This window comes from Balaenoptera musculus, chromosome 5, assembly GCF_009873245.2.
Source record: "Balaenoptera musculus isolate JJ_BM4_2016_0621 chromosome 5, mBalMus1.pri.v3, whole genome shotgun sequence".
NCBI classification, from domain to species: Eukaryota; Metazoa; Chordata; class Mammalia; order Artiodactyla; family Balaenopteridae; genus Balaenoptera; species Balaenoptera musculus.
Window position 1 is genome coordinate 23,872,971 of NC_045789.1, and position 21,164 is coordinate 23,894,134.

Consider the following 21,164-nt stretch of genomic DNA (forward strand, 5'->3'; position numbering starts at 1 on the left):
ACCTTGGAATTCCCAAAGCCTGGAATAATGTCCTGCACATCATGCTGAATATTTATAAAATGGGCCACAAAGTTTTCAACCTGATGGACATTGGGAGAAACCAAGAATTATTTTCAGAGCTTATTCATCTCTGCCCCGCAGAACCCAATATAACAAGTTCTAGCAAACTGGCCATAAATAATTAAACTTGTCTAAGAATCGGACAACGAAAGGAGACCAAGATTTGAGAATGTGTTGAGCAATGTGTTTTCTCAATGTCATAACCTCAAAGAGCCTAACAGCCTTTCTCAAGCATGGGTATAACTGGCTAAAAGGGAGAGACCAATCCCAACACTGGAATTCTACTTTTAGCTTAGAACAGTCTGGGAGTGTTTTTGTTTTCATAAGTATTGCTTCTTTTCCAACCCCTCTCGCATATTTAGGTAAAAATGGTCTCTCAACACAGTTCAAACCATGATTATTGGTTGAAAAAGGCCACACACAGCTCTTCCCCTCTCACCTTCACAGCTGCCTCTCAGGACCCTAGTCCAGCCAGATGTATCTCACATCACGGTTGCCGTGAAATAGGACAAGTTACTAGAGGGCAGGGGGCGCGTCTACACGCACACACACATACACACACACAACTTGTTTCTGTTTGTGGAAAGATGGATTAATGAGAATTCTGCTAGTGTAGGAAAAATATTGCTGATTCTGTCAATTAGGATAGTTCTTAAACTGTGGTTAAGAATCAGTTTGGTTTTAGTTTCCAGTATGTTGCTCACTGAGACGTCTGTAAAATACAGTGCCTAGGAAATACAAAAATAGAGCTAGAGAATATGAAAAGAGACAAAGAAAATACAAGCCTCCAATTTTTCATCATTTAATTCAACAGACAAATGGCTCTAGCTTTCTAAATGTTTAATCTCAATTTCTATTCTTTAGCTCAAGGCAGTTGAAACAAATAGGTTGCAAACCAGCACTTTAAACAGCACCGAATTAGGGAAGGGGAGGCTGGAGGGTAGCAATATTCTTGGGACCGCGTTTACTAGAATCACGTATAGTTTTAAAGAGTACATTCAATTCTATGATATAACTTTTTATTTGGGAAATGAAAAAAATTATAGCTCTGCCACTGCAAACTAAAATAAAATCCCACAAAATCATTTCTCAATTGAAAGCAAGAATACATGAATAGGGAAAGGCATGAGGTTTTTGCTGTATATTTATTTCAAGGGGCCTAGGTTTAAAAGCGTGGTGAAGAATCAGCCTGAAACTAACATGATATTGCACATCAGTTATATTTCAATTTTAAAAAATAATAAAAATAAATAAGTGTGGAGAATCTGAACTAGTCTATTAGGTGATTCTTGAAGAGACCCTTGACTCATTTCTTACCGATAGGGGAGCAGGCTCGAGGGGGTAGAATGACAAGGTCCCAGTGGCGGGGCACCCCCCTCTGTAGTATTTCAAACTCATTCTGGATCACAGGGTCTTTGAATTTCATGCTTATATAAGTACCCAGAAAGTTAGGGCTCAAAATATACGTTCATATTTTCCATCACAAAAGATAAAGCACAGGCTAGTTTATAACTAAACAGACTGCGCAGAAAACTGAAACGGGAAGAGCATTTCTCCTGCAGAGCCTCTGTCAAGCAGCCAGTTAGTTCTGTGCTGCTCAAATCTTCCAAGCACCCTTGAAGGCCAAGTCTTCCAGGAGCTGCTCCATTTCACCCTGCAGGCCAGTCTCTTAAAGTCACATGCACCTTCTTCTCCTGCAAAAAGGGAGGGCAGGTGGAATTGATTTTTCCTTCTCTTCCGTGTCTGAGAAGGAACCATTAAAATATCTTTTTCATACCTTACTTTACACCCCAGTTAAGACCGGCTACATAATTTTTGGGGTCCTGTGCAAAAGGAAAATGCATGTTCCCTTGCTTAAAAATTCTTAGGAATTCCTAGGCAGCCACAGTAGAACATTAAACCAAGGCTGGGGCCCTTCTAAATGCAGGTCCCTGTGCACCAGCATGGGTCACATACCCAGGGGCCAGCCCTGACCCCGGCAGTGCCCCGGTGATTTCATCTCCACAGGCAAGCTGTTGTTCTCAGACTTTTTTCAGGGATTCAAGTCTGCTCTGATACAGACCAATGAGGACAATGGACTGAATTTATTCAAAAGCACTCCAGGCACCTCTGTGATCCAAATCCTCAAATAAGCCCTCAACCCAGGAAGAGGACGGTAGATGCATATTCATTATATTTACAGCCGCTTCCGTGTATACGATGGGAAGGTATATTGATTCTCATCTTGTCTGTGGAGGCAAGTCTGAACACCTGAAACTGACGGCTCAAGGCCGGCCAAGGTCAGCCATGAGAGCAAGGACGCAGGAGTTCTTTTGGTGATGGTGGGAGCAATTCATTGGTGAGAAGCCCACTATTTCTAACAGATGAGCCACACCCACCACTTCAAGGAAACCTAAGCGAGATGTTCCTCAGACTCCTTTTGTCAGGTGGGCCGAATTTGCAGGAACCACTTACTGTCCCAAGATGACTGCCCACCCTTCTCCTAATTCTCCTAACCCCTTCTCCACAATGAAATAATATCACGAAATAGAAACAGTTATGAATTTAAAATTACATCTAGGTAGGACCTCCCTGGTGGCTCAGTGGTTAAGAATCTGCCTGCCAATGCAGGGGACACAGGTTCCATCCCTGGTCTGGGAAGATCCCATATGCCATGGAGCAACTAAGCCGTGCACACAACTACTGAGCCTGTGCGCCGCAACTACGGAAGCCCGCGCACCCTAGAGCCCGTGCTCCGCAACAAGAGAAGCCACCACAATGAGAAGCCCGGCAATCAAACAAAGAGTAGTCCCCATTCGCCACAACTAGAGAAAGCCCGCACACAGCAACGAAGACCCAACGCAGCCAAAAGTAAATAAAATTTTTTTAAAAATTAAAAATGAAAAATTAAAAAAAATAAAATTACATCTAGGAAATGATCTAGAATGTCTATATATATTATAGTACATCTATACAATGATATTTAGACATTTAAACTCATGTCCTCGAATAATTATTTAATGAGATGGCAAAACATATCTAGTATGTTATGTGGAAAAAAACCCCACAAAACTCTAATTTTTGTTCTATATGATCCCACTCTGTCAAATTACAAGTATAATATTGTCTATGCTATGAATGATAACATTATTATTAAAGATTACAAAAATTAACATATTTGGTGGGTAAAACAATTTTACGCTCTTTTGTGTTGTTCTGTTTCCAAAAGTTTCTCGAAGGTACATTCAATACTTTTATGATATAAAAAAAAATTTTGGTTGTTTTCTCAATTACTTCCAACCTTCTACTTTGGGCTTTATTTACTCAAAGAGAGATCAAGCAAGCCATCAAGTAAATAGATGGTTACTGTGTTTACATTAAAGCTGCTCTTCGCAACCACAGGTTAGTAATCTTGTTGCTAGGATGCAACATGCCAGTTTCGGGTCAATATTTAAATGAATGGCATCCTTAAAACACTCTCCGATGGAGAGGGGTCTGGCCTTTGTCTTTTAGTAATTTTTTTTAAAGTTCATTTTTTTCCCTTTAGCATATAAAGCACAGCAATACAACAAATTGAAACATATTTGTGTGTATCAAATACACACAGGGCTTAACTCAGTTGTAGTGATTGGGTGTTTTTAATAACTAGCTTATCTTTAAGTCAGGAAGTTTACAGTCCCAAAATAAAAACCATAAAAGTGAAATGAATGAAATTAGTTTCTCAACTTTCATCACTGAGTACTCATTATATTTTAAAACTGTGTATTCATTATATTTTAAGTACCCACAGTGTTGCATTTAGCTACACATAAGCAAGGCAAATAAAGAGGCAATATGTGTTTATACCTACACTGGAAATGCCTGGAAGGTTGTACATCAAACTGTTAATAATGGTTCCCTTTGGAGAATGACATCCGTATGGGGAGATGCCCCATAGGGAAGAAATTAGGAACTCTTTTAACTGTTAGAACTATATTTTCAAAAGTAATTGTTATGCTGTTAGAACTATACTTTATAAAACTTTGTACTCATAATTATTTACAAGATGCATATATTAGAATAAAGCAATAATAAAAGAACTACTAAAGGAATACAAAATATCATAAGGAAGATCCTGCCAGTAAGATTTCATAAAAGATGAGACTCTGTAACCAGTCAGCTCCTGCTACGTTCCGTCATGGGTACCAGCCACCCTAAGAACTGGTCACCCTTAGCATGCATGCATGGGGTCACACTGTATAAAATAAGGCTGCCTTTCACCCGTGACTACGATCAGGGCAAACACACAGGGGCCTAAGTGGAAGATGAGGCTGGCCCATCACACCCTCTCAAGGGAATCTGAGCTGAGACAGAGGAAGAGGAAAGCCAAGTAGCTACAGAAGCGGAAGCTGAAAGGATTCCATGAGAAGGGAAGGCAGCAAACAAGCCAGATGACACAGAGGCAGAAACACTGAGCTAAAGAACAGATACACAGTGCTCGCTTCGGCAGCACGTATACTAAAGTTGGAACGATACAGAGAAGACTAGCATGGCCCCTGCGCAAGGACGACACGCAAATTCGTGAAGCGTTCCATATTTTTGTGAAGTAAGTCAGAAAGAGAAAAACAAATACAGTGTGCTAACACATATATACGGAATCTAAGGAAGAAAAAAAAAAAAAAAGCCATGAAGAACCTAGTGGCAAGACGGGAATAAAGACGCAGACCTACTAGAGAATGGACTTGAGGATATGGCGAGGGGGGGCTGATCTGTGACAGGGTGAGAGAGTGTCATGGACATATATACACTACCAAATGTAAAATAGATAGCTAGTGGGAAGCAGCCGCATAGCACAGGGAGATCAGCTCGGTGCTTTGTGACCACCTAGAGGGGTGGGATGGGGAGGGTGGGAGGGAGGGAGATGCAAGAGGGAAGAGATATGGGAACATATTGTATGTGTATAACTGATTCACTTTGTTATAAAGCAGAAGCTAACACACCATTGTAAGGCAATTATACTTCAATAAAGATGTTTGAAAAAAAAAAAAAGAACAGATACACAGCAGAGGCTGAGGAAGCCTGGCGTCTTCAGGAGAAGAGAGCAGAAATGCAGAGCGCAGAGGAGCGGGCCGTGATAGGGAACCAAGGGAAAGGCGGGGAGCCACTTCTTACAGCTGTCACAGGCTCTCTGTCAGCTCTCCAGGCCCGGTTCCAGGTCGCATGTATCCTGGCAAGGAAACCTAGGTACCCGAGGTAACTTGAGTCTCTGGTCCTTGTAACCAAAAGTGTCCAACTAAAACCCTACCTACCCCCCTGGCTCCATCTAAGATGGGCTCTGAATAAATGTTCCCTCCTGTACGCTGGCAAGGCAAGTGCTACAGAACAGAGTGCCAAGGCACTAACAGCAATTTAATAATACGCTTTCCAGACTTGCATCCAAATACTCCAGAACAGATAAAAATAGCGGCTACAGAACTGTAATTAAAACAATCAGGCTATTTACAGGGGCGAGGTACAGTAGCAGCCTGGCTTGATCACTGGGTGTTTTGTCTTGACTTTACCCCTTTGAGGGCATCCAACTCCACTGGCATGCACTCTTCAGAAGAATCCTGGTTCTAGCTTAGCCTTAAGTCACCTGGACAAGACTAAGGGCTACTTCACAGAGACATTTCAGTTTGTGATGAATCGAGCGAAAGCAATCTTCACCTAAGGTCCAGATAAAGCTTTAAAGAGAAAACGAAGCTGGGAGGATCTGAAAATAAAAAGAACACCATGGCACCAACAAGTGGGAGAAACCAAACCAGGAAATCTGCCAAAGATGGTTTGACTTTGCAAAGCCAGGTGTGCGGTAGCAAGTAATGCCCTTATTTCGTCAAGTTGTGTATTATGACCTGACGTGTTTTTCAATATACGTTAATGACCTGCAAATGTAGGTGAGTCCCTTATGGAATATATTAAACCCAATTAAGATTTCTTAAGAAATAGTTCAGGGATGGCCTGGAAAGTCCTTGTAAACTACTCTGAAAAATATCAATAATGGATGGCAAAAAAAAAAAGGCTCACTGGCAATAATAAAAGCAGTATACTGCGGGGGGGGGCATTTTTTTGCAAAGTGACTTCTAAGTCATTACCAAGAAATTGTTCTTTTTTCATGCTATAAACCAGACACGATAGACATAGAGAGCAGTATGACAACCAACTATACAATACCAGCAATGTCACTTGACTCATATATCTTCAAGCAGAGACTGATGAAGAAAGATGAAAGGTAGGGGGAATTATTTTTCATATTATTGTTTTATCAAGGAATGGGGAAACTGAAAGTAGTGAAGGTCGTGCTTTGTTTCTTTCACCCTGAATTACATCTTCTGTACCTAGCTTCTTAATCTCTAAGCAAAAATGACACATGCACACATAAATGTATATGCATACATACATATACAGACATATAGTATGCACATATATATATATGCATACACACATATTATACTATGCTCATTTAAAGCATGCTCATTTAAAATGAGCTTAGAGTAGGGGAGCCTCTTAAAAAAAAAAAACCCTCAAATTTTGATTTCTATCTTCGGATTTAATGAACACAATATGCAACAAAAGAACAGGATTACATCAAAATCAGTATTTTAAAACTTTTAAAAAATATAATCACAGGCAAGAACTCCGTTTATGCCAATGTTTCTCAACCAGTACAGTTTTTGAAAACACGTAACAGTTCCACACTATCTCCCTCAGATTCTTTTATGCAACCCTAAACATCCTGACTCTGTAGAGAGTCACCATATGTTCCCTGAATCCAGAAGATACAGACAGAAGATTTTTGCCCCAACTTTTCTTTCTGTCACCCGTATTGGTTCAGGGTGGAAGGGAGAGAGAAGAGGGAGAAACAGAGGGAGAAAAAGCCTAAGTTTTAAATATTTTCCAGTTGTAAATGAACAATATTTAAGATGCTTCTTCAAACTGCACAGGCTCCCTGTTCGACAGCTATTACATAGACGATTCCAGAATGCCAGTGATTCTCCCTTGATGGCTAATTCGCCAGCCCTTATCCTTTTAGACATGCCTCCCCTTTTCCTGTAGTGACAACATCTCATTTATGGCTCTCAGACTAATTTCCCGGCAGCATGTCAGCTACAACTGGGGACACAGGGACGTCAAGGAAGATACTGGCTACAAGGTCCTGAGTGAGGCAAAGGCCCAGCTGAGAACTGGGCAGTGTTGGGCATCCCAGCACAGCACTTCCAGCTTCAGAACTTCTTCTTTGCTGGTCGAGGGCCAGGGCCTCTGAAATCTAGAACACAGATCAGGAAAACAGATTCTTTCCATGGCTCTGTCAAAGCGTGAAGATTATAAGATTGGGAGAGGCGTGTGCTTCATGCACTCAGGGTTTCCACCAGTGCAACTAGTGTATTCTCTGAGACAGAGACAGCAAAGCAGGGCTCTGGGTCCCCCAGTGCCCAGCCCTTAATTCTCTGTCTATCAGGACAGGGCTTCCCAGTGGTGCCCCGGGAGATGGTGACACACATGGGGCAGCACACAGACCTCTCAGCCCTTTAGGGCAGCTGGGTGGGCACTTACCCCATGTGCCCTGTAAATACTACCAATTCCTAAGTGTGTTATGATGTGAAAATAGGTGGAAAGCTCTGGATAGACTAAACAAAGCACAAAAACCTTTCAGCACATTACAAAATTTCTATATGTTTAATTTTGTTACATACTGACATCATTCGAGTTGATAATATGTAGTTTTCCAAGAGTTTGTCTATAAAGTTACGCTAAACGTGCTTTACTTTATTTAAGTGCAATGTACATATTTTTCTTTTTTTTTTAATAGGAAAAGAATACATCTAGCCATGTACATGGGGAGGTGACTCATGTGACATTTTGCCTGATCTTTGATTCTCTTTGGGCTCATTCTTGGAAAATTTTTATTAGGACGGAAAACTCCCTTCCTTGTAAAAGTTTTAGGCTCTCTGACCATCAGTCCTCACTCCTCTGAATGGACTCCAAGGAAAAGTGAATCAGGGCCCCCATGTAACCAATGCCTAGGCTCTCAGGCCTCCTGGCCCTCCACAGAAGGCCCAACGAATAAACAACCACAATGACTGAACACTTTAACAATTAGCAAGCCAAATGATTAGGAAATTACCAACATGCCTATTTCAAATAATTTCCAAAAAGATCATCAGGGAAACCCCTAAAAAAACTAAGTTCCTTTAAATTTGGGACAGTGCCAGCAATACAAGGGAAACATTTAGATGGCAGTGGTCTATCTCCTTGATGGGAATGGGCACGTTTCTAACATGGCAGGGCCCACCCAGGGTTGTGTAAAGTAATCAGAGGTGGCAAATTCAAGTTCTGGCTTCCCTAACTCACGAGCTGTGTGACTTCAGACAGGTCACTTGGCCTCTCTGAGCCACAGTTTCCTGCCACTAAGTCAAGAATCATTTATCTTCTCTGCCCATCTCCCAGGGTTGTTGAGTAGATCAGATGACATACTGTTCAAGGAAGTGCTACATAAACCGTGGAGTATCTTGTCCATGTAATGTATGCAGGATTTTTAAAAATAATGCTTAATTTGACAGCATGAAAAGAGCTTTAGGTCATAACACTTCCATCTTACATTACAAAGGAGACTGAGTGGTAGGTGAAAAAGTGCTTCTCATGGTTACGTTTTGAATCTTAGTTAAGTGGTCACCATGGTTATTAGTCTCTAGAAGAGGTGAAGGAATAAATACGGTCTCATTCCTGGAGGCCGGGTTTTCATCTTTGTCATTATGAAATGTACACTGAGCTCCCGTAGCTCTCTTTGCTGGGCACTGGAAACACAATCTATCTCTGCTGTCTTTGGGGAGACAAGGATCCAACTGGGAAGACAGAAGCAGCACATACAAACAGCAACCATTAAAATGCTCATTCGGGACTTCCCTGGTGGCGCAGTGGTTAAGAATCCACCTGCCAATGCAGGGGACACGGGTTCGAGCCCTGGTCCAGGAAGATCCCACATGCCACGGAGCAACTAAGCCCGCGCGCCACAACTACTGAGCCTGCGCTCTACAGCCTGTGAGCCACAACTACTGAAGCCCGAGTGTCTAGAGCCCGTGCTCTGCAACAAGAGAAGCCACCGCAATGAGAAGCCTGTGCACCGCAACGTAAGAGTAGCCCCCTCTCACTGCAACTAGAGAAAGCCCGCGCACAGCAACGAAGACCCAACGCAGCCAAAAATAAATAAATTTATTAAAAAAAAAAAAAAACTCACAGAAATAAAATGCTCATTTGCTTGGTCAGTTCAAGGGTACGTAGAATAGATGCTCCAGGGCGATTAACCAGGGCTGGGATGCTCATGTGAGAGAGTGTTTCGAACAGTGTCCTGGTGTTGGGCTTGGTAGAAGATAGCACTTAAAAGCACCAGGAACCTGGATGGAATCCCAGTTTGACTGCATCCTAGGGTCATGACCTTGCAGCAAGGTGTATAATTTGAAAAAAAAAAAATCATAATTTCTTCACCCATGCAATGAAGATGATGGTATCTTCCTGACAGGGCTGTGGTGGGGATTTAAGCAGATAAGGCGCATGGAACATTTACAGTGCCTGGCACTCGGGAATTGTTCAGTCATATTCCTGGCTGCAGCTGCCCACGTGTGGCAAGGTGACCCAGCACAGTGGGAACGCACATGGCATGTTTGGGGCATGACTGCGGGTTTGGAATAGAGATCAGATTGTAGCTGGGCAGCCCCATGCTGCACTGTTTGGACTTTACCCTACCGGGGAAGGTTTTGGGGGCTGGGGTGTCACACGCGGTTGCGTAGAAATCCCTCTGATGGCAGCGTGCAGTTGTTAGGGAAGTGGGAACGGAAGCGGGAAAACCAGTTAGGAAACTTTATGAGGAGGAAGAGATTAATTGAGCCCCTTCTTTTATACTAGGAACTGTCCTTACACAGAATCACCTCTTTAATCCTTGCAAAAAACCCAGATGAAATCCCCATTTCACAGATGAGGAAATGGAGGCTCAGAGACATTAAGTGAGTGAAGTCAGGATCCGTTTCACTGGCCAAGAGAGTCCACTAAGCTGCTTCGCACTCACAGGGTGACAAGGGCCTTGGGCTGGCAGGTGCAGCAAGGGAAATCGAGTGCCACTGTGCTCCTTGGGAGGTAAGATGGTCCGCCCCAGGGAAGGTGGCAAAATCTCTGCTGTTTTTATTTCTATTAGGGAGAAGCTTCCTTCATCCACCTTCTCCTGGAGGGGACTAACCTTTGAAGAACTGGTTTCCAAGGTGGCCCCAAAGCTTCTACCAATACTGGCAAGTTCAGGCCTCACAGTTTGGTATTTTCTGTTTATTCTCCAGAATGGAATGATGGACCCTTGTGACTGAGACCAGAGACCAGCTCCTGTGTGGACACCCAGAGGGGAGCCACTGTGGCCCAGACAACACACACAACTCCTTTCCTAGTTCCTAGAAGGTGATTTCTCTCTGAGATAAGTGCCCTCGCTAGGGCTCAGCCAGCCTTCGAAGGAAGTTTCCAGAATTACCCTGGCATCTAACTGGCAACAGACAACTAGGCCCAAAGGGTGGAGAAGACCCTAGAGATCCTAAGGGTCTGGGGAACAGAATTTATGTTTCCACTAGAAACCTTGTTTATACTCTGGTTGAAGAAATGGAATGAAAGGTACTATATATGCCAAGCATATGTGTATTTTTCCAATTGACCTTAAAACAACAACCAAACAAAGCCAATAATGGCGTTGACCATATGTCAGCTGCTATCCTAATCACTTTACATAGAGCACTTTCTAATTAATCCTCACAACATCCTATGACATGTATGCAACTCTTATCCCTATTTGATGGATGAGAACATGGGCACACAGCCGCTTAGGTGGCAGCCCCAGTCAGTGGGTCTAGGGCGGTAAGACTCCAAAGCCTGTGCTCATTTTACTGCATCAGCTTCTAGAATAATTTCTTTAAGGGGGTTGAGGATGCTTAGAGGGAAGTAGTACAAATAAAAAGAGCAATAATAAGGACTTCTAGCTTCCAGAAACTTCAACTTTACTTCAATGTCCTGGGGCTTCCCTGGTGGCGCAGTGGTTGAGAATCTGCCTGCCACTGCAGGGGACACGGGTTCGAGCCCTGGTCTGGGAAGATCCCACATGCCGCAGAGCAACTAGGCCCGTGAGCCACAAATACTGAGCCTGCGCGTCTGGAGCCTGTGCTCCGCAACAAGAGAGGCCACGATAGTGAGAGGCCCGCGCACCGCGATGAAGAGTGGCCCCCACTTGCCACAACTAGAGAAAACCCTCGCACAGAAACGAAGACCCAATGTCCTTATGTACTTTAGATCCCACAGCATCCTTTCTGGTTTTTTTTAACTGACAATCCATAAAAATTACAGTATTCTCCTTAACCCCCACTTGTGTAGTTGTTAGCAATTTTCATAAATAAAGATGCTTCACAGTTAGGATGAAACACTGACAACAGGCATCACCTTGGAAAGCGTGAGACAGCTGGGGTGCTGATTAGCCTGTTTTTGACCCTGACTTGGCCCCCAAGCCTGTGAGCCTGCAGTGGTCCAAACGAACTCCTTCATCTCCTCTCTTTCTCCAGCTACCTAAACCCCGGAGTGGAGGAACATAAAACCCTGGCACTTGGCTATAGGCTCTGTTTTGTGGCAAAGAGTATTTGAGGAACCGCCATCTTCCTGCTGGTCCTATTAATAACAAGATCATTCTGACCCAGTGTCTAGAATTATTCCCCTGTGGCTGAATACCAGGCTTGGTATCCTGCCCCCAACATTCCAATTCCCTGAGCACACAATCTCCCTACTTGCTAACATCTGCTCACCTCTGCCCTGGTCTTAGCTGGCTGCCTTTTACCGAGACTTTCTCAGACAACGCGCCTAGCCTCAGTGGGTCTAAATTCCTCCTCCAGTCTCCCAGGGCTGGACTGTCCCATCTCCAACCCAGGATTTATTCCTCCCCTGTCCTGGATCCCCACAAGACCTAGAGCCTATTTTTTCAAACAATGGAAGTAATAACTGATGCCCAATTCATAGAAGCAGGGGACCTTTGGGGAATGAGAAAAGATTTACTCAGGCCAACCTTCAACGATCAGAATAGCTCCCAGGGACGTTTCCTGGTGGCGCAGCGGTTAAGAATCCGCCTGCCAATGCAGGGGAGATGGGTTTGAGCCCTGGTCCGGGAAGATCCCACATGCCGCGGAGCAACTAAGCCCATGTGCCACAACTACTGAGCCTGCGCCCTAGAGCCCGCGAACCACAACTACTGAAGCCCGCGCACCTAGGGCCTGTGCTCCGCGACAAGAGAAACCACTTCAATGAGAGAAGCCACCTCAATGAGAAGCCCACGCACCGTAACAAGGAATAGCCCTCACTCACTGCAACTAGAGAAAGCCCTCACGCAGCAAAGAAGACACAATGCAGCCAAAAATAAATAAATAAATTTATTTTGAAAAAATGAACAGCTCCCAATGACATAAAAATCAAGGACGAGAACATAATATCACATGGGTGTATGAATCAATTATTGTTTGTCAAAGCGACCACTACAGATGCCAGGGCTAAAAAAGGTATTTGGTCACTTGAGACGTTCCATTGATCACTGATCATTTTACAACTCCACTCATTCATTTCCCATAAATGGAAAAAGAAAACAACTCCCCGCCCCCAAACCTCAGAGATAGAGAAGGAGCCGGGGCAATGTAAATGGCACCCAAGTGTGGTCGTTGAAATCCTTTCCAATAACCTTTCCATCTGGTTCTACAAACAGGTAAATCACGGTCACAATAAAGCCAAGACCATAAATATCTTTATTCAATCTGAACTGAGGTCAGAGACCTAAATATGTCCCAAACAGACGATTCATTTACCATTCAATCATTCATTCATCCAGAAACATTTACATAGTGACTTAACACATGACTGGTATTGGGCTGGGTCATGGCAATGTTATGTTGATCTTAATAAACCTTTGGTTTACTGGAGAATAACCAGTCTGGTAACTAATATATGATAGATAACGCTATGATTCTGGCCTAATTATAATTCTTCAGAGTGGTACCATTCTATACTTTCTTTTCACTTTTCTACTGTTATTAAAACAATTAAACCCTTATTTTCTGCTAAATGCTGGAATTGTTTGTTTTCATTTTACTTTGAAAAGGCTCCGATCACCGTTTTGTCTGAACTGTCAGCATCTTCCCCGGCCCACCCCCTCCCCAACTTGTGTCTCTGATCCCCCCCACTTCCTTCCTTCTCAGATAATTAGATTCTGCCAGTGATTTCTCCTCCCTGGTCACTGAATTATGGCTAATGACTCTTTGGGGTTCTCTCTCCTCATCTCTCATTCCCTCTCTTTCTCCTTTGACCCCCCACCTTGCCTCCCTCTTCTTTATTTCTTTCGACCTCCTTTGGGAGGGGGGTGAGCTTTTTATTTTTCTTAGACTATCAGATTACATTGTATGATGGAAATCATGGTACCTACGCATTAGAGTTCTTTCAAATGACAAAGGCCTTACTGTGTCTCAGTGGTTATGGCGTCCTGAATTACAAACTCTAATAACTCCTAGTAATTACCCCTTCTATGCCATGCACTCGTAGCTTCCCTTCTCAAGACCCTGGGTGGCTGGCATAAAGAAAAAGATGTCCATATACTACAACTTGATCATTACAACCTTCTTTAAAGGGTTTACTATAAGAAGGCATCACCAACAGAGCCAGGCTCAAACTAACTGATTCACATCGTTACTTCCCAGGCTTTGACAGCTTCCTTCCAGTCTAGACAGGCTCTTAGAATGACTGAAATCAGAAAATATTAATGCATGGGCTTCATAAAAATGTCAAGTTTAATGATCAAAGTGCTACTTTTTTAACTATACAAGTAGCATTACTTTCTGGAGAAAAAAGTTAATTAAAACAAATCACAAAAGTAACAAGTGATGGAATATTTGTGAAATGGCCTGATTGACGCAAACAGGCATGACTAAGAAGGTCATTGCACAGTTTCCAGGGTCAGCTGCCCATTTCTGCTCTACCTTTCCCCATTACTAGCCTCTCAAAAAATGCCCAAGAAAAAGAAACAGGATATAAGCTGACAGAGTTGGTCTGCTACTAGTTTGATAGGCAACTGAAAATACCCTTGTCCAGCTTTAGGTCCCCAAAAACTATGCCACAGACAAGAATGACGCAGGATGAGCCATAGTGAGCATGGAGGTCAAGGGGCTATGATGTAGCCCAGGGCAGCAACCTAATCAGCACCAGTGAGTCAACATCTTTGAAAGGTTCTTTCAAAATTCCCTTTGAATCTGGGAGTGGGAAGCCTTTCTACTATGCCTCACAATTCAGAAACCACATAATATATATATATATATATATATATTCTTCTGCATAAAACCCCCAAACCTCTACATGGCAAAAGCCCTATACGTTAAGTCAAAAGACAAACTAGGGGTATAAAAAGATGCAACTCAGGTCACGGACAAAGGGCTCGCGTCCCTAAAAGTAGTTCCTAAATGTTGGTAAGAAAAAGAGCAGCCATTCAATAAAAAATGGGCAAAAAACAATAAAAGACAGTTTACAGAAGAGAAAATAGAAATAGCTTGTAAATAGATGAAAAACTGTTCAACATCACTTACAAGAGACATGCAAATTAAAAATACACTGAGACACCATTTTCACTTATCAGAATGGCAAGAATCCAAAGTTTGATAACACATTCTCTTGAACAAGACTGGGAAAACAGGCATTCCTCACACATTGCTTGGGAGAGCGAAACTTGATAAAACCTCAAGGGAGGGTGATTTGGCAAGATTTATCAAAATTCCAAATGCATGGACCCAATGGCCCTGTAATTTCACTTCTTGGTGCTTGTCCTACAGATGTTTCACTTGGCTAAATGACATGGACAGGATTATTTATTGCAGCACTAGTTTTATAGTAAATGTTTGAAAACAGTATAAATGTATATTAATAGGGAAGCGGTTAAATAAATGATGACATTGATGGAATAATAGGCAGCCGTACAAAAGAAAATAAAAAGAATGGCGACATCCTCTGTCCTGCTACACGAAGATACATGTTCGCTGAAAGAGTCTGGTGGTGCAGGAAACCTTTCTGTACGAAGGGTTGGGGAAAGGGTTGGGGTAAGGGTGGGATAAAGCTAGATTTGGTATTTGCCTGAATGTGCAAAAAGGATCTGGGGAAGATACACAAAAAATGAATACAGTGGTTACTAAGAGTAATGGGACCGAGACATTTTCCACTGCAGGCCTTTTAATATCTTTGGATTTTTCAATAATTATTTTTTCATTTTTTAAAAATTGAAGTATAGTAGATTTATAATAATATCTTCGGGGGAGCTCCCCGGTGGTCTAGTGGCTAAGGCTCCGTGCTCTCAATGCAGGGGGCCCAGGTTCGATCCCTGGTTGGGGAACTAGATCCCACATGCCGCAACTATGAGTTGCTATTAAAAAAAAGTTCCCACATGCCACAACTAAAAGGTCCTGCATGCCGCAACTAAAGATCTCGTATGCCACAAGGAAGATCTTGTGTGCTGCAACTAAGACCCGGCACAGCCAAATAAATAAACATTAAAAAAAAAAATCTCTGGATTTTTGAACCATATGAATATATTATTACTCAAAATTTATTTAAATTTTAGAGAGTGTCTTTGTGACTGTGTCAAAGGCAGGTTTTGCTCAGCACATTAATAATCGATAACCTCAAGAATTAGGGGAGGCGTGAGGGAGAGCTGGTAAGGGTCAGCAATTACAGCCTCTTCTCTAAAGTTTCCCAAATGTTAATTATGGACCTTAAAGGTAGAAACATTCTCACAAATCCCCTCAGTACTACCTTTCCTTAAAATGGTGTGACAAACACCGACACACATTAAACCAAGTATAAACTTCTCATGCTCGAAACTCATTCACAATTATAAAACCAAAATATGTTTTCAAATCAAATACAGCAAAATTATGAAACCAATAGAAGTCTGAAATAACCACATTAACTTATTGTGAAAGACTGGGTTGTTTTGTTGACACTAACTTGTCGCTTGGAGCAGGAATATTGCACAGGCTGAGTGGAAGTCAGCATACTTAGTTACCTTTTGTTGCGCAATGCAGTGACTCTACAGCCATTTTCCTCTATTCAGATTCAGGACACCTTTGTGTAGAGTGCTGTGAAATCATCTGACCTTATTCTGGCCCAATGCATCTTGTGCTGTTCAAGCCGCCTCCGCCACTTTCTCCATGGCTCAAAAACAACTGATATGGGGCCATCACAGTTGTAAATCCAAGTGCTAACTTGATCACTAACACGTGTCAGTCAAAAGGTGGTCATTCCGATAACCCAGAATAACTTGCATTGACTTTTATTCACACTATTAATTATTAACATAATAAAAATGAAAACATCAAATTTTAAAATTCTGGAGAGAACTCAGACTGAGAGTGTACACAGACCTCCAGCAGTTCACAGCTGCAAAATTAGCTACAAAACTAGCTGCCAAACACCGCTGTAATTAGCTAATACATTTGAGGGGCAGTGCCTCTAGTCTCCGCTCCAGTTGAAGACTCTTTGCCTTGGACTTGCTGTTCAAGCCTCTGACGAGTCAGATTCTTTGGCTCCTGAGTCTGCCTTCACCAACGATTCCTTCTTTGCGTTGCTGCCCACAGTTGTGAAGCAGCCCGGCCCCATTCCTGTGCCCACTTGCAGACTCTCAAACCTGAGCCTGGGGCAGTCTCAAACCACTCATATACTGGGATGAGAGCGTAGACCATCCATGATGGTATATTCTCCATTTAGCACAAATAACAATTCCCCATGGAGGGCACACACACTTCAATCTGCATTTCAAAGCTTCTCTCATTAGGTCTTAACAAAACCCAAGAAACTAATTCCAGTATTAAACATCTGTGCAGATTCTTGCTGAATCCAGTTTCCCAGGCAAAGGGATGATGTCATACATTTTTGCATCTTCAGTGCCTAACTCATGGTAAGTGCCTAATACCTGTTCAACAGATAAATGAGGGAGGGAGTGAATGGATGAATAAATGAATAAAGTGAGTGATGAATTAGCCAGAAAGTAAAAATAGGGAAAGGAAAAAAAGAAAAAAGCTCGTCCAACTACTGCATGCCCCTGAAACATCAGCTGCCCTCTTTTTTACATCTCTAACGCCCTTCTTTGATTACACAGAAGCAGTAGTACCCTTTTCTAACTAAAATCTTTCTCCATATATGATGTTCTTTAAAAACCAGAGTCTACTGGAAAAACGTAGTAGAATTGTCTTGGCCATTTATTTTTAAAGCATTTGCAAGTTCAGTGTCAGGAGTCATTCTAACAGTTGGCCTGTTGCCAAGGCTAAAGCTAAAACAAGTAGACTCTATATGCCTGAAGTTAAGATAGACTGTAATATGGTAAACACCTTCCACTCAACGTGTATAGTGATAATAAAGGTCACTGGCTACATACCTCAGGCACATTCTTTTGATACCACGTTCAAGGTCAGCCAGGAACGTTGGCTACAACCCAATATAAGGGGGAAAGGAAACAATTCTCTCATGTTCAAGCAGTTTCTGAGTTACGTGAAGAATTTTTTAATTTGTTTTTACTTTAAATAGTAAGAAGTAACAATGCTCCTAAAGCTTTCAATTAATTTAAGTCAGCTGTGGTAGAAAAGATGGAAATCTACTTCCTTTGATGAGAATGTAGGCATATGTAAGGCAAATAAATAGCAGCATTTAGTGCCATTCTGGGGTCCTGGCATCACTGCTCTGTTCCCCTCTGTATCCTTAATTCTTTCTTTCTTTCTTTTTTTTTTTTTTTTGGCTGCACCACGTGGCATGTGGGATCTTTGTTCCCTGACCACGACCAGGGAATCGAACCCGTGCCCCCTGCTGCGGAAGCGCTCGGAGTCTTAACCACTGGACCACCAGGGAAGTCCCTCTGTATCCTTAATTCTTACTCTTCCTCCTTTTTTGGGTGGTCGCTATGTCACACAGTCCTTATTCACCATAGCTATGGAATTGCCATTAACTGGTTACCCTCTCTCTCAGGTGAAAGTTCAGTTTTCACGTGACTACACGGCAACATCACCTCACTGGACTTCAGAATGTGAAGCTCTCATAAGAGTAAGGATGGTAGAGATGGATATTGGCTAATGTGTTTTTCCTAATATGTTATAGATATGCATGGTCTGAACAAATCCCTACAGCTTTAATGAGAGGTTTCTGATGGTGTGAAGATAAGATTGCATTCAGATTCACCCCCAAAGTTCAGCTTGTCCATCACAACAGCCAAGAGCCCAATATGGCACCAGGGAGATGATAATTTCAGTTCCATTTAACAGGCTGTTCTCTCCTTCCTCTTGGTTTTCAAAATAGAAATAATGATGCAACAGGGTTTTCTCCCTTGCTGTGTTCCTTAGTGAAAATCCCCTTTGAGCAATTATGTCATTTGGATCTGAGCAAGCACTCTGTTTTGGAGGGATATCAAGACCGACTCACCCAGACATTTTGTTGTGGCCTCTCTGGGGCTAAAAATTTTGGTATTAGTGAGTGGCAGGGATTATGTCTTCCCCCACATGGACTCCTAGTTAGGTAGCAGATACCTCCACCCACTTGGTCTCTTCCCATAACTTCACAGAGCTTTACCCTTGAGGTTCACTTTCAGTCCAGGATATGACTAGTAAGCCTGCAAGGGTCATCATCAGACCACTCCAGTGATTAACGTCTCTCCTACAGCCTGGTGTGTGCAAGCTGGCCACTCTGAGACCAAGATCACCTAGTCAGGAAAAAGCCCTTCCCTCTAACTGCTGGAACCAGAGGAAATCTGATGTCAGATACCCTGACAAAGAATGGATCTGATGGCACCGAGATAGCAACAAGAAACAGGACACGCATCTGCTTGCACCCTAAGGCCCCCGAAACAATGCTAAGCAGCTGAACACCACAAGGAGCGCGTGTGAACGGTGGGTGCGCCCCACCTCAACATGGAGAACACTGCAGACCGCCCTTCCCACTGCTGGAACAGCCACTGTCCGCCCTGCATACGTTCTGAGCTGCTATTCTAAGCAATCAATCAGGCATTACTTGTCCATCCTCAATGAACTCAAGTTAAATGACACCAACACCTGCCCTTTATCCAAAGGGGGTCAGCCACATTCTTACTCAGACCATGGGGCCACTTAAACTAGCTTCTGAGGGGGAAACGCAAGGGGGAAAGGGAAGTTGGCTGCAGAGTGCTGAAGCAGGTGCACTCAAGGCAGGCTGCCCTGGGCTCACTCACACCCCACCAGCTCAAGCACTTACTGGCTGCGTGTGTGACCTTAGGCTCAGAACCCTCCTCTGAAAAATGAGGATAATGTTAATTGCTACTTATTGGGGTCATTGTGATGGTCAAATGAGAGTGCCAGACCCTCAGTAAGCGCTCAACTGGTGTTACGTATTGTTATTATTAAGGAAGGTCGCTAACTATTATGAGGAATCTCACTGCCAAAATCCAGAAGTTTTCTTCTTTGAAACCACTGAAACGACTGATTCACAAAAGAGTAAATGGTTTGCAAGCTGGTGCCTGTCTTGCGGAAGGAACACCTGGTCTAAAACCCTATGCGATCCCATAGTAAAACTAAACTAAACATCTGCAGAGCGCTTCAGTGCTCTCAAGATTACTCGCTGATCTTAGCGAAAATCCTGAGTAGGTATTATTTTTCTCGCCTTATACCTACATGTAAACATGAAGTTAGTAGAGTTGGGACTTGAAGCCAGGCCATCTTATTCCAAATCCTCTTCTCTTCCCACTACACTGTGAAGTGAAACTGTTCCTTAACTGGTGCATTGGACCTCAAGGCTGAATTCAGTAAGAAGCAAGAGTACTTTGAGTTTCCACCTCTTCCAGCTAATAGAAACCATCACCCAATACGAATGGAGCCAAATGCCATAGGTTGAAACTCCCCACTCTCACTTCTTATAACGATCACCATGACATACTGAGCTCTTGCTAGGTTCCGATGGCTGTTCTCAACACTTTCCAACTATAAATATAGACAACTCCAATATATAGGCACTACTTTCATCCTCACCTTACAGATGAGAAGTGTGAGGTAGGGAAACACCATTTGCCCCAAACCACACCAGCTTGGAAGTGACAAGTGGGTTTCAAACTCAAATACGGGGCTATTCTAGATCTCTGAGCTGTTCGTGCATTGCATAAAGGTACCTGGATAAGAGAGATGGGTGGGGCTGAAATGTAGCCCCAACTCTGCCCTGGGGGCTATCTTCGCAGTGGCACAGCTCAGAAGGGATGCATTTTTCCAAGTGCACAGTACCCTGTGTAGGACCTGCTCAGGTATTGGCTCCAAAGCTACGCTCTTAACCACAAGTCTACACTCTTAAACACTTGACTGCTGTCCCGAGAGGTAGTACCAGCTGAAAATATAAACTCAAGAGTATTGATAAATGTATGAATAATATATAATACGGAATGGGTTAAAGGGGAATGGGATTTAGAGGGATGGGGTAAATTATACCTTAATCTTCTCTGGCTGACTTCCCTGTCAGACACCGGTCATAGGTCTTGTTTGTAAAGAAAACCAAACATTAACAGTACCTTTGTTCAGTTGCAAATATATTTAAATGTGCAACCACATTCTGCCTTAGTAGCTAGACATTAATGTAAGATGTCTCAAACACAAGAAGACTTTGAGGAAACCAGAACACCTTTCCCAGTTAGGATATTGTTATCATTTATTCACCCATGTTCTCCTAGTCCTAAACAAACACTGCTCAGTTCTCATCTCACTGAGTGCTTATTTAATTAGCTGAAATGAAATCTGGTCTTGGTCATGTAAAATCAGCCACACACACCATTACCAGTTAAAACTGGTTTCAACATAGAACTCAAGTCTTTCCAGAGTTGTTTATACCACAGGACACAACACTCCACCAAGACCCAGAATCCCGTTCCTGTTACCAGAAAACCACTTCTCTATGGAAAGCGTGATTATTTAAATCCGTAGCACTTTGGAGCTAATTTCAAACATGCTGAGTGAATATCAGGGAATGAACATCCCTACTGATACAATTCAACTGACAGTATATATTTATAAATTATAACAATATGC

The 21,164-nt window shown here is 42.7% G+C and overlaps 1 protein-coding gene and 1 non-coding gene across 4 annotated transcripts in view; one reads left to right on the forward strand and one right to left on the reverse strand.

Annotated features, from left to right (window-relative positions):
- Nucleotides 1-21,164, reverse strand: part of TBC1D9 (TBC1 domain family member 9) — a 110,574-nt gene that overhangs the window by 68,622 nt on the left and 20,788 nt on the right. The gene's annotated exons all lie outside the window — the stretch shown is intronic.
- LOC118896239 lies at nucleotides 4,513-4,619 on the forward strand. The gene has a single exon (XR_005020145.1). It is a non-coding gene; the product is annotated as a U6 spliceosomal RNA (small nuclear RNA).